Raw genomic sequence first — 13,410 nt, forward strand, 5'->3', positions numbered from 1 at the left:
AAACGACCATTCAGCTGACGACGACCAAGAATATAGTTGTCCACCTAAATTGAGCAGCGAGATCTACAGACAACCTATTAATTGTTCAGTTTTAGATGTACTAGAACATGTTTCCCTCTTCCTGATATACCCCAATAATCAGGGACTTCCAAAATACTCCTTACTTTAGATGAGCAGACAGTTATTATGGGAGAAGACAGATTTAGAATGCATATGTTGTACACCCAGGTCGGATCTCTTCCAATCACGCAGAGGGTGAAACATATGACTAACCAGATTTAGAAGGATTGAGAAGTAGAATGGTGCATATGTTGTGTACCAGGTCGGATGTATTTCAATCACGCAGAGGAGACAACATATGGCTAACAGACAGGAAGAATTGCATAAATAGAAGATGGAGAGATAGAATTGCATATGTTGCAGTCCAGGTCGGATGTATTTCAATCATGCTGAGGAGGCAACATATGACGAACAGAAAGAAAGCAAGAAAATAACCTTCTACAGACCTAATTTATTGGAATTCCCCAGTCGCCCCGTCAATACCGGAATTAAGGACAGAGTCCGCACATCGAGGAAAAGTTAAACCACGGTTCTAGATACAGATTATTTAGCGTAATCCGCAGATTCCCATGTATATCTCCCTGCTCAACCTACCCGTGCATCGTATTGTCAGGTTAAACGGATCTATCTAGGTCAAGATTTGTCAAGTCTCTAGATTCCTTAAGTTCATTTGTACCTTGTCAAGTCCATTTAAATCTTTCGTGCCTACCAGCGCATCGAACACAGAGCCTAGACAATTTAACTTTGGTACCTTACATAGATTTAAATTGCCTGTTATCACATATTTATATCACTTCCCAACACATCACCTACAGACCAACTAATTTTGGATTTTCTAATTTTTTTTATTTTTGAATTTTCTAATTTTTTTTGTTTATATTTTTCTCCCTAAATTTGTGCATAGGAGAGAACGAGGATGTTAAGTATGAGGGATATAACCTTAGGAAAGGCCAGAGACCATTAAAAGAAAAATTAGAGGCCAAGACTAGGGATTTTAGGCAGTTGCAGGAAGATTACAACAACAAGTGTGAGAATTATAATTTCATTAAGAAACAACTTGTTGTTGTAACTGAAGAACTTGACACACTGAAAATCCGTTTTGAAAATGCTGATTTTAATTTCAAGAAATACGATGTGTCAAGTGAAAAAGTGGCAACAATAATTGAAAAGCAAATCAAGTGGAAGGACCAAAATCAAGTAGGAATAGGTTATGAGAGTGTCCCTCCCCTATTCAATCACAATTATACTGCTAAACCTTTGACTCAGGAGGAGATTGACCGAGACCCATCTATGGTTTATGATAAACCATCTGCTGAACAGGCAACAGAATGTAGTGCTATGGATTTTGATACTAACGTTTCTACTTCCCATGCAGATTTGTCAATAAGCAAGGGAAAGTAGGAGAATGGAAAGATTGAGTCTGATCATAATTTTGTGTCAAAATTTGGTGTTCCTATTTTGAACAGTGATGAGTCTGTGTCTGTTAAAACTGATTTGATTTGTGATGATTTGGTGTCAAACTCTAATGTTTTTGATAAATGTGGTGTTGTCTTTGTGAAATCTGCTGAATCTGACACTAGCACATCCACACCTTCTACACCTATCACACAATCTGACTCTTGCACTTGCACGTGTGGGAAAGTTAGAAGAGTCAAAAAGAGCACAAAATCTGATAAAGGCGGTACCAGTTCTAATGATAAAAAGCAAATATGTTTCAACTTTGGTACTGCCGGCCACATTGCTCGCAACTGTCCTAATAGGGCATTTGTACATTTTTTAACACCTAAAAGAGAAAACGAGTCTCGAGGAAGGTCTCTAACGAGAAAGTCCTCGAAATCACGTCTTCGTGATGATGATCGGAAAGTTCATAATGATAAGAAAAGGGCTGATTTTAAAACGAACAAACAGGTTTTCACTAAACCAGCCACATGTGCTTTGCTGAAATCGAATGCGGCTGAGCCAAGGTCGATTTCGTCAAAGGGTGCGGCTGGATCTTCGACTAATCTTATCCGAAAATCTAAACGCTCAAAGCAAAAGAAAAATATTTCTAAATCACCTATGAATTATTCAAAACCAAATTATCAGTGGGTGCCCAAATCTACACTTGTCTAATCATCTTCCTCTTCTGACGGTGCATCTGATTGTAGTTCAAAATTGAAAAATCAAAAGGATAAATTTGTGAACCCATTTTCGGCCCATGTCCACTATAAATAGATGTAAGGGTGAGGAGTGCATGTGTGAGAGTACACGGCCTAGAGGAGAGATAGAGTGGAGAGCATATTGTAGAGAGAGAAAGTTAGAGATAAGAAGAGTGTGTGTGGAAGAATCTTATGTGTTGGAGCATCAATCTTATTGAATACATTATAGATTCATCTTCTTCTTCTTCTTCTCCTTCTTCTCTATTTTGATCTAGCATCATCCAGTTGATTGGGATTCCGCACCATCAATTGGATCTGATTGATACACAAGCAAATTTGGGACTTTACATTTGGTATCAGAGCAAATCTAGTGTCAAACTCGTTTTTGGTGTTTACGGCTCAAGTTTTCTCTTCATTTTCGTGGTTGATTCGTGTTTGGTTGCTGGATATCTGCATTTGTTCGAGATTTCAAGGCTAAAGGAATAGAATTCTGCTTAAAAACTATTGTTCTTAGTGTTTACGGTAGCAATTTGTTGAAGCTTTTACGGACGTGATCTAGTATACGGCCGTGAACCATTCAAAGTTATTGACCGAGAACTGAATATTTGACCGTGATTCATCCTTTGACCATGAAACCTTCATCCTTTGACCAAGAAACATTCATCTTTAAGTATACGGTCGTGAACTGCCTTGTGTACGGCCGTGAAAAATTGTTTGACCGTATTCAACTCTTGGATTGTGAATCAACTTGTGTGTACGACCGTGATCAAGTGTACGACCGTGAACAAGTGTACGACCGTGAACACTATACGATCGTGAACTCATTTGGTCAATGAACTATTTCCGTTTGCTATTGTACTTTCCTTGTTAGTTAGTTTGTTTAATCAATTAAAAAAAACAAAAACAAAAATGGATTCACAAAGCTCAACAGTTCATCAAGAATTAGACTCGATCATGGGAACCACTACTTGAATTCCTCGCTTACTGTCCGCTGAAGGTTTCCCAGAATGGACATATCGAATGGAAAAGTACATCAAAATGAAGGAATTCAAAATCTGGTGTAACATCTTGAGAGGACCAATTCGAATCACTGCTACACTAGAAAATGGAACAGTCATCGATAAGGCATTTGAGAACTACACTGATCAAGACTTTGAAAAATTAAAGAACAAGAGAAAACACTAGCTACACTCACAATGGCTTTATCCCCACAGATTGCTCAGGGTTTCTGAGAATATACTTCTGCAAAAGCTCTATGGGAGGCACTGATCGAGGTTTATGAAGGTAATGAAGACATGAAGCAGAGTCGCCAGGATACGCTGAGACAAAAGTTCAATATGTTCAACTACATTCTTAGAGAAACCTTGGAAACTCAACTTCAACGATTCATCACATTGACCAATAAAATGAGTTCGGATGGGATCTCTGTACCAAGATCTGAAATCAACAAGAAGCTGTTGAATTCCCTCCCAAAGGCATGGGATATGAATGTTGTTGTCATCAAGAAAACAAAAGATCTTAACCGACTTAGTCTGGCTGAAACCATGGCCATCATCAAAGCATGTGATCTTGATGACAAACAGAGGGAAATTAATCATGTGAACTCGTACTCAACTGCAAATCTCGGGATTTCTACAAACAATGCTTTTTCATCCTTTACCACTCCTCAAAGTCAAGCTTTCACTATTCCACAACCACAAAGTCAAATGTTTACTACCCCACAAGTTCAACCTTTTGATGCTCCTCAACCACCATCTTATGCCACTTCAGCAATGCAAAGCGTCCAATCGTCAATGTCTTATCCACAAGCTGCATCTTCCTCAAAAGCATCTGCTCCAGCTCCTGCTCCCAAAGAAAGTGATGAAAACATGGCTTTAGCTACTGGCCTTATCAACTGTTACAATGCTTTCGTAGTTGGCGAGCTACCTCCTCAACTATCCTTTGCTGACTTGGATCAAATACATCCAGAGGATGTTGAGGAGATGAATATCACTTGTCAGATCTCTATGGCAATGTTCAGAGCAAAGCAATTCTCCAAGAAGACAGAGTCCGCACACCAAGGAAAAGTTAAACCACGGTTCTAGATACAGATTATTGAGTGTAATCCGTAGATTCCCATGTATATCTCCCTGCTCAACCTACTCGAGCGTCGTATTATCAAGCTAAACGGATCTATCTAGGTCAAGATTTTTCAAGTCATTTGATTCCTTAAGTTCATCTATTCCTAGTCAAGTCCATTTTAAATCTTTCGTGCCTACCAGCGCATTGAACACAGAGCCTAGACAATTCAGATTCAGTACCTTACACTGGTTTAGACTGCCCGTTATCACTTTCTTGATATCACTTCCCAACAAACATATAAGAAAATAAAAAATTGTCTTCAACACGAATCAGTTTAAGATAAACTCAGGAGTATCGAGAAGAAAACTCAAACCGTAAGTCACCGATTGAATTTGCATCCAGAAGGTCTGAGAACAACACGCATAATCTCAAAACAGATCCGAAAATTCTTCATATCTTTAAGCACAAAATCCCATGTGATCCTCTCATTTCTTCCTTTCCCGCAAAGGACACATACTCTCAAACAAAGTTCTGAGTGTTGTACAGTTGAGAGATGCCTCCTATCATGTGCCTGGAACAACCACTATCAACTAACTGAAGTTTGATGATATGCCTCCATAGTTGTTCCGACACAGAGTGGGAACAGTTGGTATTTGGAACCCAATCAATTTTGAAACTGGGTTGACCTTTGTCATTAGCGCACGGTACTCTCTCCCATGACATATCCTGCTTATCACATACAGAAAGCAAAGAAATGTTAGAATCATTAGACGATTTGCGAGATTGAACCTTTGGTACCCATCTGTAGTTGGGCTTAACCCATTTCTTTTTCGAGCGGATGGGTGCCTCGGTACTTGTTTTTGAACTTGAAGTCGGCTGCCGAGATGACTTTGACCAAACCGGTCTTGGCTTCACCGGAGCATCTTTTGGATTCGGCTTCTTGGCCGGCATTCCCTTCTTGTTCTTGGGAGTTTGATTCTTGGCATTGGGAGTTGAATTCTTGCTCTTCTTGGCATTCCAGTTGCCATTTCCTGATTGTGATCTCGAATGATTTCCTTTGGAGAATCTCCCTCTTGGCGCGTTCTGCCAACCTTGTGCATAGTAGGGAACGTATGCGCGATTTGGGCAGTTTCGGGCAATGTGTCCAGGTGTTCCACAGTGACAACATGTCTTTTTCTTCACTGGGAAGTTGATTCTTCCTGCCCCTGGTGGCGTGCCCTTGTCTCGCTTCTGGTTGTTCCCACATGCACACATACAACAAGCCGTCGGTTTCGCTTGTTTTGGTGGCTTGTATTTCTTATCAACAGGTTTGTTAGGAGTAACTGAGTTAGAAGCAATAGATTCAGAGTTCAAGGAGACATTGGTTTGTTCAATTGTGTCCTCCTTGTTCTCATATTTTGCTACTTTACCTGCACACGAAGTAGAAGCATCAATATTCTTCACCTCAATACCCTCAGTTGTCCCTGATTGTTCAGTCTTAACTGAAGCTGGAGCTGGTTCAGGGAGTGGGCCAAACTGAGTAGGTGTCTCTTCCTCACTGGTCTCAAGGGGTGGGTTATAGTTGTCATTAAAGGGAGGTGGAACACTGTGGTGCCCTAGACCCTTGTTTTCATTATCTTTGAATTTTAGTTTTTTTTCAATCATGGAAGCAACTACCTCACTTAAAACATCAAACTTTTTAAAGTTAAATTCAACATCTTTATATTTAGTTTTTAATGCATCAAGTTTGGTAGTTAATTTGGCAAGTTGTCTCTTAACATATGTATAATTTTCACATTTGTTATTGTATTCCTCTTGAAGGGTTCTAAAGTCATTTGTTTTGGCCTCTAATTGAGCTTTTAGGGGGTTTTGACCTTTCCTTAGTGTATATCCTTCGTATTTAAGGTCCTCATTTTCCCTTTTTAACAAATCAATTTGTTCGCGAAGAAATTTAATAGTAGTTTCACAAGATTGAGAGCATGAAACTTCATTGACCGGGATGTTTAAGGAACTCATTGTTTAAAAAAAATTCCCTTTGACTAAAAACTCAAAAGTCAAATTTAAAAAGTCGAACTTAAAAGTCAAACTTGAAAAGTCAAACTTAAAAGTCAAACCGAAAAGCCAAATTTCAAAATTTGAAAGTTAAACGAGAAAGTCAAAGTTTAAAGTCAAAGGTCACACTTTAAAGTCAAAGTCAATTTTTGAGGTCAAAGGTCAATTTAGAAATTCAAAAATTAAAAGTTAAAAACTTTGGGTTGATAGTGAAATTTTAAGATTTAAAAAAATTGAATTTTGGCCAAAAAGTGTCAATATTGCGAAATTGGGAGCGAAGGATTAATATTGAGTTAAATTGTGAAGGCTTGTAATAAGTTCCTTGGTAGATCAAATGGTAAGGCGCCTGGTTGATGAGGCAGGAGACCCGGGTTCGATCCCTGGCCGTGAACACTGCTTCTGTGGCCGAGAACCCTTCTTCGTATCGCGAAAAATCGGCGTTTTTCACCCTTTTTTGCTACAAAACTCGATAAAAAACTCGTTTTTATGAAAAACTCAAAGAATAAACCCCCACTATTTTGCCAAGATCTATCCAAAAATGCAAAAATCCTTCACGAAACAGATCAAATACGCTCCAGATCTGGCCAAAATGATTGATAAAGACCAAGCTCTGATACCAACTATAAGTCCCAAATTTGCTTGACGTATCAATAAGATCCAATTAATGATGCGGAATCCTAATCAATTGGATGATGCAAGATCAAATGAAGAAGAAAAATATTGACCTAGATAGATCCGTTTAGCTTGATAATACGACGCTCGGGTAGGTTGAGCAGGGAGATATACATGGGAATCTACGGATTACACTAAATAATCTATATCTAGAACCGTGGTTTAACTTTTCCTCGATGTGCGGACTCTGTCCTTAATTCCGGTATTGACGGGGCGACTGGGGAATTCCGATAAATTAGGTTTGTAGAAGGTTATTTTCTTGCTTTCTTTCTGTTAGTCATATGTTGCCTCCTCTGCGTGATTGAAATACATCCGACCTGGACTGCAACATATGCAATTCTATCTCTCTTCATCTTCTATCTATGCAATTCTTCCTGTCTGTTAGCCATATGTTGTCTCCTCTGCGTGATTGAAATACATTCGACCTGGTACACAACATATGCATCATTCAACTTCTCAATCCCTCTAAATCTGGTTAGTCATATGTTTCATCCTCTGCGAGATTGGAAGAGATCCGACTTGGGTGTACAACATATGCATTCTAAATCTGTCTTCTCCCATAATAATTATCTGCTCATCTAAAGTAAGGAGTATTTTGGATGTCCCTGATTATTGGGGTATATCAGGAAGCGGGAGACATGTTCTAGTACATCTAAAACTGAACAATTAATAGGTTGTCCGTAGATCTCGCTGCTCAATTTAGGTGGACAAAAATATCCTTGGCCGTCGTCAGCTGAATGGTCGTTTAGGAATATTATCTAGGAACATAGGGTCAAATGTCTTGTCACTTATAATGTGTCCAAAGTTTGTCATAATCTTTCGTGCTTAAGTGGACCACAATACCGGTGATTGACCAAATCTATTCGTGAAGGGGGAGGTACCGATAAACAGATTGAGGTTGTCTAAAAACTTTGATCCCAAATATTTTTTGTTTTTGTTAAATTTGTTCATAGTTTTACTTTATGCACAAATTTAGTGGGAGAATTTAAAAATTCCAAAAATCAAACAAAAATCATAATATTAAAAATCCAAAAATAGTGTTATTTCTATTTTATTTTTTTGTTCAGAAAAATCAAAAATCCAAAAATATTTTTGTTTCTATTTTATTTTTCAGAAAATATGAAAAATTCAAAAATATTGTGTGCTAAGTTTTCTTTTAGTTTTGTTTTATCTTGAAAAGTGAATTCAGATGTAGATGAGACTCATGGAGACTGTATCGAGATTTTCTGAGCCAAGGCTTCGTCTGTGATCATCGAAGAATTCTCATTCGAAGGAACAAAAAATGAACATTATTCTTTCAACATACAATCTTCCAACCCCAGAAACAAAGTGAAGCTGTACTTGAAGATTATGTGACAGATTGCATTGAAGCCTCCTCAATCAATTTGCTGCTATCTATGAACCTGCTGAAGTGATCTAGAAGATTAGCTCTCTCTGTTGTTCTCTCTGAAGATTTTCAAGCTGAAAGCGCCATTTTTCAAGAATCTTTACAAGGTGCCTCCACATCCAACGTGCATTCAGAGTCAAATTTTGATGAAATGCCCAACTGCTCAAGATGAAGTCATTTATTGAAGAGTCATCAAGTTCATCTTGAAGCTGTGAAGAAGATTAATGCTGAAGCCAAGCTCCAACTGAAGATCGACAAGAAAAGCCAGCTACTTTTTAGGGGGAGTTTGTTGGGTCAATTAGAAAAGAAAGCTATAAACCAAGGGGGAGATTGTTGGGTCAAAAATATGGTTTATACTTTACTTTTCTAGGCTTTAATAGTTTTCAGTCATGTAATATGTGTTTGCGGTTGTGTTTACGATTGTAAGGGGTTCACGACCGTGAACTGGTTCACGGCCGTGAACCCATTTGCGGCGCATGTCCACTATAAATAGATGTAAGGGTGAGGAGTTCATGTGTGAGAGTGTACTCGACTAGAGAGAGCAAGTAGAGAGAAGGTGCAAGTGTGTGTGTGAATCTCCTGTAAGGAACATAATTCTAATCATCAATACATTAGATTCATCTTATTCTTCTTCTCCTTCTTATTTTGATCTTGTATCATCCAATTGATTAGGATTCCGCACAATCAATTGGATCTGATTGATACATCAAGCAATTTTGGGACTTACAGTTAGACTTGTATTCCCCCCTAAAACCGTGAAAAGCTGTAAAAATGCAGGGGTATGAACTCACCTTTTGTGAGTTTCCGGTTGAAGATACGGTGTAGTAGAGCTAAATCCACAAGTTAGAACTCGTGACAAAAACCGAATCCTAATTAATATTAACATCATATTAAATATAAATTAGATAATCTAGTAATGTTTAAAGTGTTAAACAACGCTTAATTATTGTAAGAAAGCTTACAATAATCTTTAGAAGAGTGTGAGGGTGTTTTTGGTGTTCTTCGTGAAAACTAGTGTAGTTTGGTGTTTTCGGCCCAATATAAGAAGATTGGAAGGTGTTTTTGGGTGATATCAAACACAATAGTTGATACTTGCAAGATTCTAAGAAGAAACAAGGGATTTTCTCATGATGATCAAGAAGATTGAGAGGTTTCGCATGTTCTTGAGAGGAGAGAGGAGATTTTGGTTGATGTTCTTGAGAGAAAAGGTGAAGTTTTCGGCTGAATCTTGTAAGAATGAGGAAGGTTTTCGGTCCATGTATATATATAGGGGTATTTTGTGGCGGTTTTAACATAAATATCTAGATAAATATCTAGATATTATGTGTTTTCGGCCAGGAACACAAACCGAGGAAGGGGTTCTCGGTCAGGAACTCTACCCGAGAAGCTTCGTTTGCGGTCAGAAGAGGTTAAGGTTTGCAAGGATAAACGATTTACGCTCCATTCGGGTTTGCGATCCGAAGTGAGTTTTCGGTCCGAGGAGACACGCAGTCCGAGGGTTTTCGGTCTAGGCGAGATTCATCAGATTTTTGTGCATTTCTCTTCTAATGTTTGTAACACTTTTACTAAAAGGGGGTTATGCATACCAACATTATTAAGTTAACTTTATTAAATTATCAAAACAATAAATTTGACTTTTATTAGATATGTTTGACTTTTGTTGACTTTGTTTGACTTTTACAAGATTGAAAAATAACGGGTTGTCACAATATTTGTCTCCGGTTGAGTAACAAACTTGAACCTTCTTATTCCCGTTCTCATTCAAGCGGCAATATTTGGTTAAATGAGGACCATTGCATTTTTCACAACCAACTCGAATCATATGGATGGATTGGTCCATCTTTGTCATCCTTCGGTCCATAGTATTTAGCATAGCTAAAACAACAAGCATATCTTCAAAAGTGTCACCCCCAATTCCCTTTGCTCCATCATGTCTAGGATTGTGATATTCACACGAATGCTTGGAAAATTTTCTCAATCAATTCCTTGATTTCTGCTGGATTTTTCTTGGTTAGCGGTCCTTGAGAATCAAGGAGTTTCCTTGTCATGACGTTAACCCCATCTTACAAGATTGATACTTCTTGTTTCTCATTCAAATCATTTTGGGAACAGTTCGTTATCGATCCTTTGTAGCGTTTCCATGCTTCGTAAAGTGACTCACCTGGTTGTTTCTCGAAATTTGCTATGGCTTTCTTGAGTTTAGCAACTTTTGAAAGTGGGCAAAAGTGTTCTAGAAATTTCTAACGCATCTGCGCCCAAGTAGTAATTGCACCGGGTAGAAGTGCCTTCAACCAATCCTTTGTAGCTCCCTTGAATGTGATAGGTAGCATTCTAAGTAGAACTGTAGTGCGTGGAACATTTGGGATGTTGAAGTAATCAATAATGGCATTTACTTCATCAAGGTTTTTGTAAGCATCCTCATGATTTTTCCCTGAAAATGGAACTTCCTTAAGCGCGGACAGAATGTGTCCCTTCAGCTCGAATGTTGTTGCAGCTGGAATTGCAGGTTGCACTAGACCGGGACCGGTGTCCTCTCGGATTCTCTTTTTATATGCCTCCATAGACATATTCGCAATGTTTGCCATCTAGTTTTTCGGCTCGTCTTCGGTTTCGCTTCCTTCTTTATCGGTTTTCTGTTTCAGAATCAAATTTGTGAAGATTCAGATTTTTCTCAGAGCTTTCTAATTTGCTTTCATTCTTCGAGGAATTACTTGATTCACCCACGTTCTTCCCCTTCTTCTTTCCGAAAACTGATTTAAGGTCTTTGAAAGGTGACTTCTTCGCTGGGTAGGTTTCTCCTACGTTTTTATCCGTCTTTTTGTGAAGGGTTGACTCTGGATGTTCAAGCGGTGGTATCAAAGGTGTGTTGGATCCACGGGTCATGAACTGCTGAAAAAAACAAAAATAAAAACGTAAAAACGAACAAAAACTATTTAAAATTCCTACTGACTATTCACCACGACGTGGTAAAGAGGACCACCTCGTGTTGTCGCAAAAAATCTAAACAGAAACAAAAATTAAAAAAACGTGAAATTACTGACTTCACGTCGTGAGCTTAAGGCCCACGTCGTGACTTCAGTAAAAAACTAATGCTAGAATGTAACCTTGTACAGGTTTTACCCCACAAAAGGATCTATTAATCTAAAGCAAATAAATTTTAAACTAATAGCCGTTCCCCGACAACGACGCCAAAAACTTGATGTCGATAATGCGACACCTAATTTTACTTACTATCCAACTAGCTATTCGACCAAGGCAGTGTACCTTTTCACAAATAGTATAGCACAAACAGTCGGGTATCGATCACGGGGAACAGTTTAAGCTAACTAAAATTATCTACTAAAAATTAACGACTTAGAATAATAGATGTTTGTAAGGTCTAGGTTATTTCCGTTTATGCTTATGTACTATATTGACGATGGGCTCCCAATTTTTTTTAATAAAATTAAAATACATTTCTTCGGAAATGCTTTGATAATATCTTTATCATATTTGGGAACAAATTCCACAATATTATCCTTCAAAAGGATACTCTGATTTTAAATAAAGCATAAACATGAGGAGCACTTGCGAGAGGTTCTAGAGACTTTTAGGATGGAGAGACTTTATGCAAAGTTCTCCAAATGTGACTTTCAGTTGCACGAGTGTTAGGCATGTCAAACCCAACAAATAATAGGGGTATATAGGACTTCAAATACACTGCTTTAATGCACTAAAAAGTAGTACACGGCAAGCAGAGTCAAACCACAGAGACACAACATAAAAGTCTATACCTCTTTGCGCAAGGTACTTTGATCACAAAAGGGGGTTTTGTTTGCAAAAGTAAAATAATAAAATAACAGTCTACTTTAAAAACATGCAGAAAATGAAACAAACATGTAAACAGTTAGATTGAATGGTTCTAGTTCTAGTTTTCAATGTTGTTGTTCAAATTGATTATGACTTGATGTAATTCATGATTGCTATTCTAAGTTGGCACTGAAAGATATTAACACGCTCTAATACCTCTCGCTTGTCAAATTGTCTAACCAAAACATGCTCTTTGACTAGACCTAGCTTTACTAATTCAACCTAAACACGCTCTTAGATTGTATTGAAAAACCGCATTAAGTTTTGTACAAGCTTCCCAACAATGTTCATTTTTTCTCATACGCTCGGAAGTGTGAAAACATGTGATATATGTTTTACAATAAGAAAACTTATTATTTGTTACAAAATGTTAACTTAATAGTACAATTAGGTGCCCTAAAAGTTAATTAACTACACACAAATTCAATTCATGAAAGTGGCCAATCAAACAAAAATCAAATTCAAGGATTCTAGTTTAAACAATAACATAATCACTATAATAGAAACACAAATCAAACATCAAATCATATGCTTCAAGTCAATCAATAACATGTTTTGAACAAGAACTATAAATTAGGGTTTCTTAGCTACGCATGGCTAAGAACAAATCAATCAATAAGAAAGATTGAATTAGAAATGTTTAATGCTTACAAAAGGAAATCCAAAGTGTTTGCAATGATTAATAGCCTTCAAGAATTCCCAAAATCTCTCAAAATCGCCAGAAGTTGCTCCAAAAACCGTCTCTCTGAAAAGTCTGGCGACCTCCCTTGTTTTATTAATTGCTCACGTACTTGCCATAAGAGCATGCCTTTTTAGCATCGCCATGCCTTCTGCCCATGTGTTTTTGGCATGGCCATGTGTCTTGACCATGTGTTTTTAGCATGGCACATTCTTTTTGCCAAAGTCTTTAGTGTTGACTCCTTCTCCAGTCTAGATTCACCACGAGTCATGTTGCTTAAATATAAGATGAGAAAGGACAAACACGACTCGTGTCGGTGTGACACGAACCGTGTTTCAAATGTTATCGTTTGCTATGATCATAACGCAACAAGGACTCGGGTTATGTCTTCATGTTTTCTTCCATGCCGTGACCGGTCCATCTTCTATTCATGCTCCAAAGCTCCATGCTCCATGCTCCAAGCTCCAAGCTCCATAATTCCAGCAAAATAAATAAAAAATAGTGAAGTACCAGGCATTCTTGTTGAAATATGC

The 13,410-nt window shown here is 37.9% G+C and overlaps 1 non-coding gene across 1 annotated transcript; it reads left to right on the forward strand.

Moving 5' to 3' along the window:
- Window positions 1-10,443: 10,443 nt before the first annotated feature.
- LOC145141485 (small nucleolar RNA R71) lies at window positions 10,444-10,550 on the forward strand. Its single transcript, XR_013722692.1, has one exon. It is a non-coding gene; the product is annotated as a small nucleolar RNA R71 (small nucleolar RNA).
- Window positions 10,551-13,410: the final 2,860 nt, after the last annotated feature.

This window comes from Lactuca virosa, chromosome 9 (assembly GCF_052849685.1).
Source record: "Lactuca virosa cultivar CGN04683 chromosome 9, Lactuca_virosa_CGN04683_v6, whole genome shotgun sequence".
NCBI lineage: Eukaryota > Viridiplantae > Streptophyta > Magnoliopsida > Asterales > Asteraceae > Lactuca > Lactuca virosa.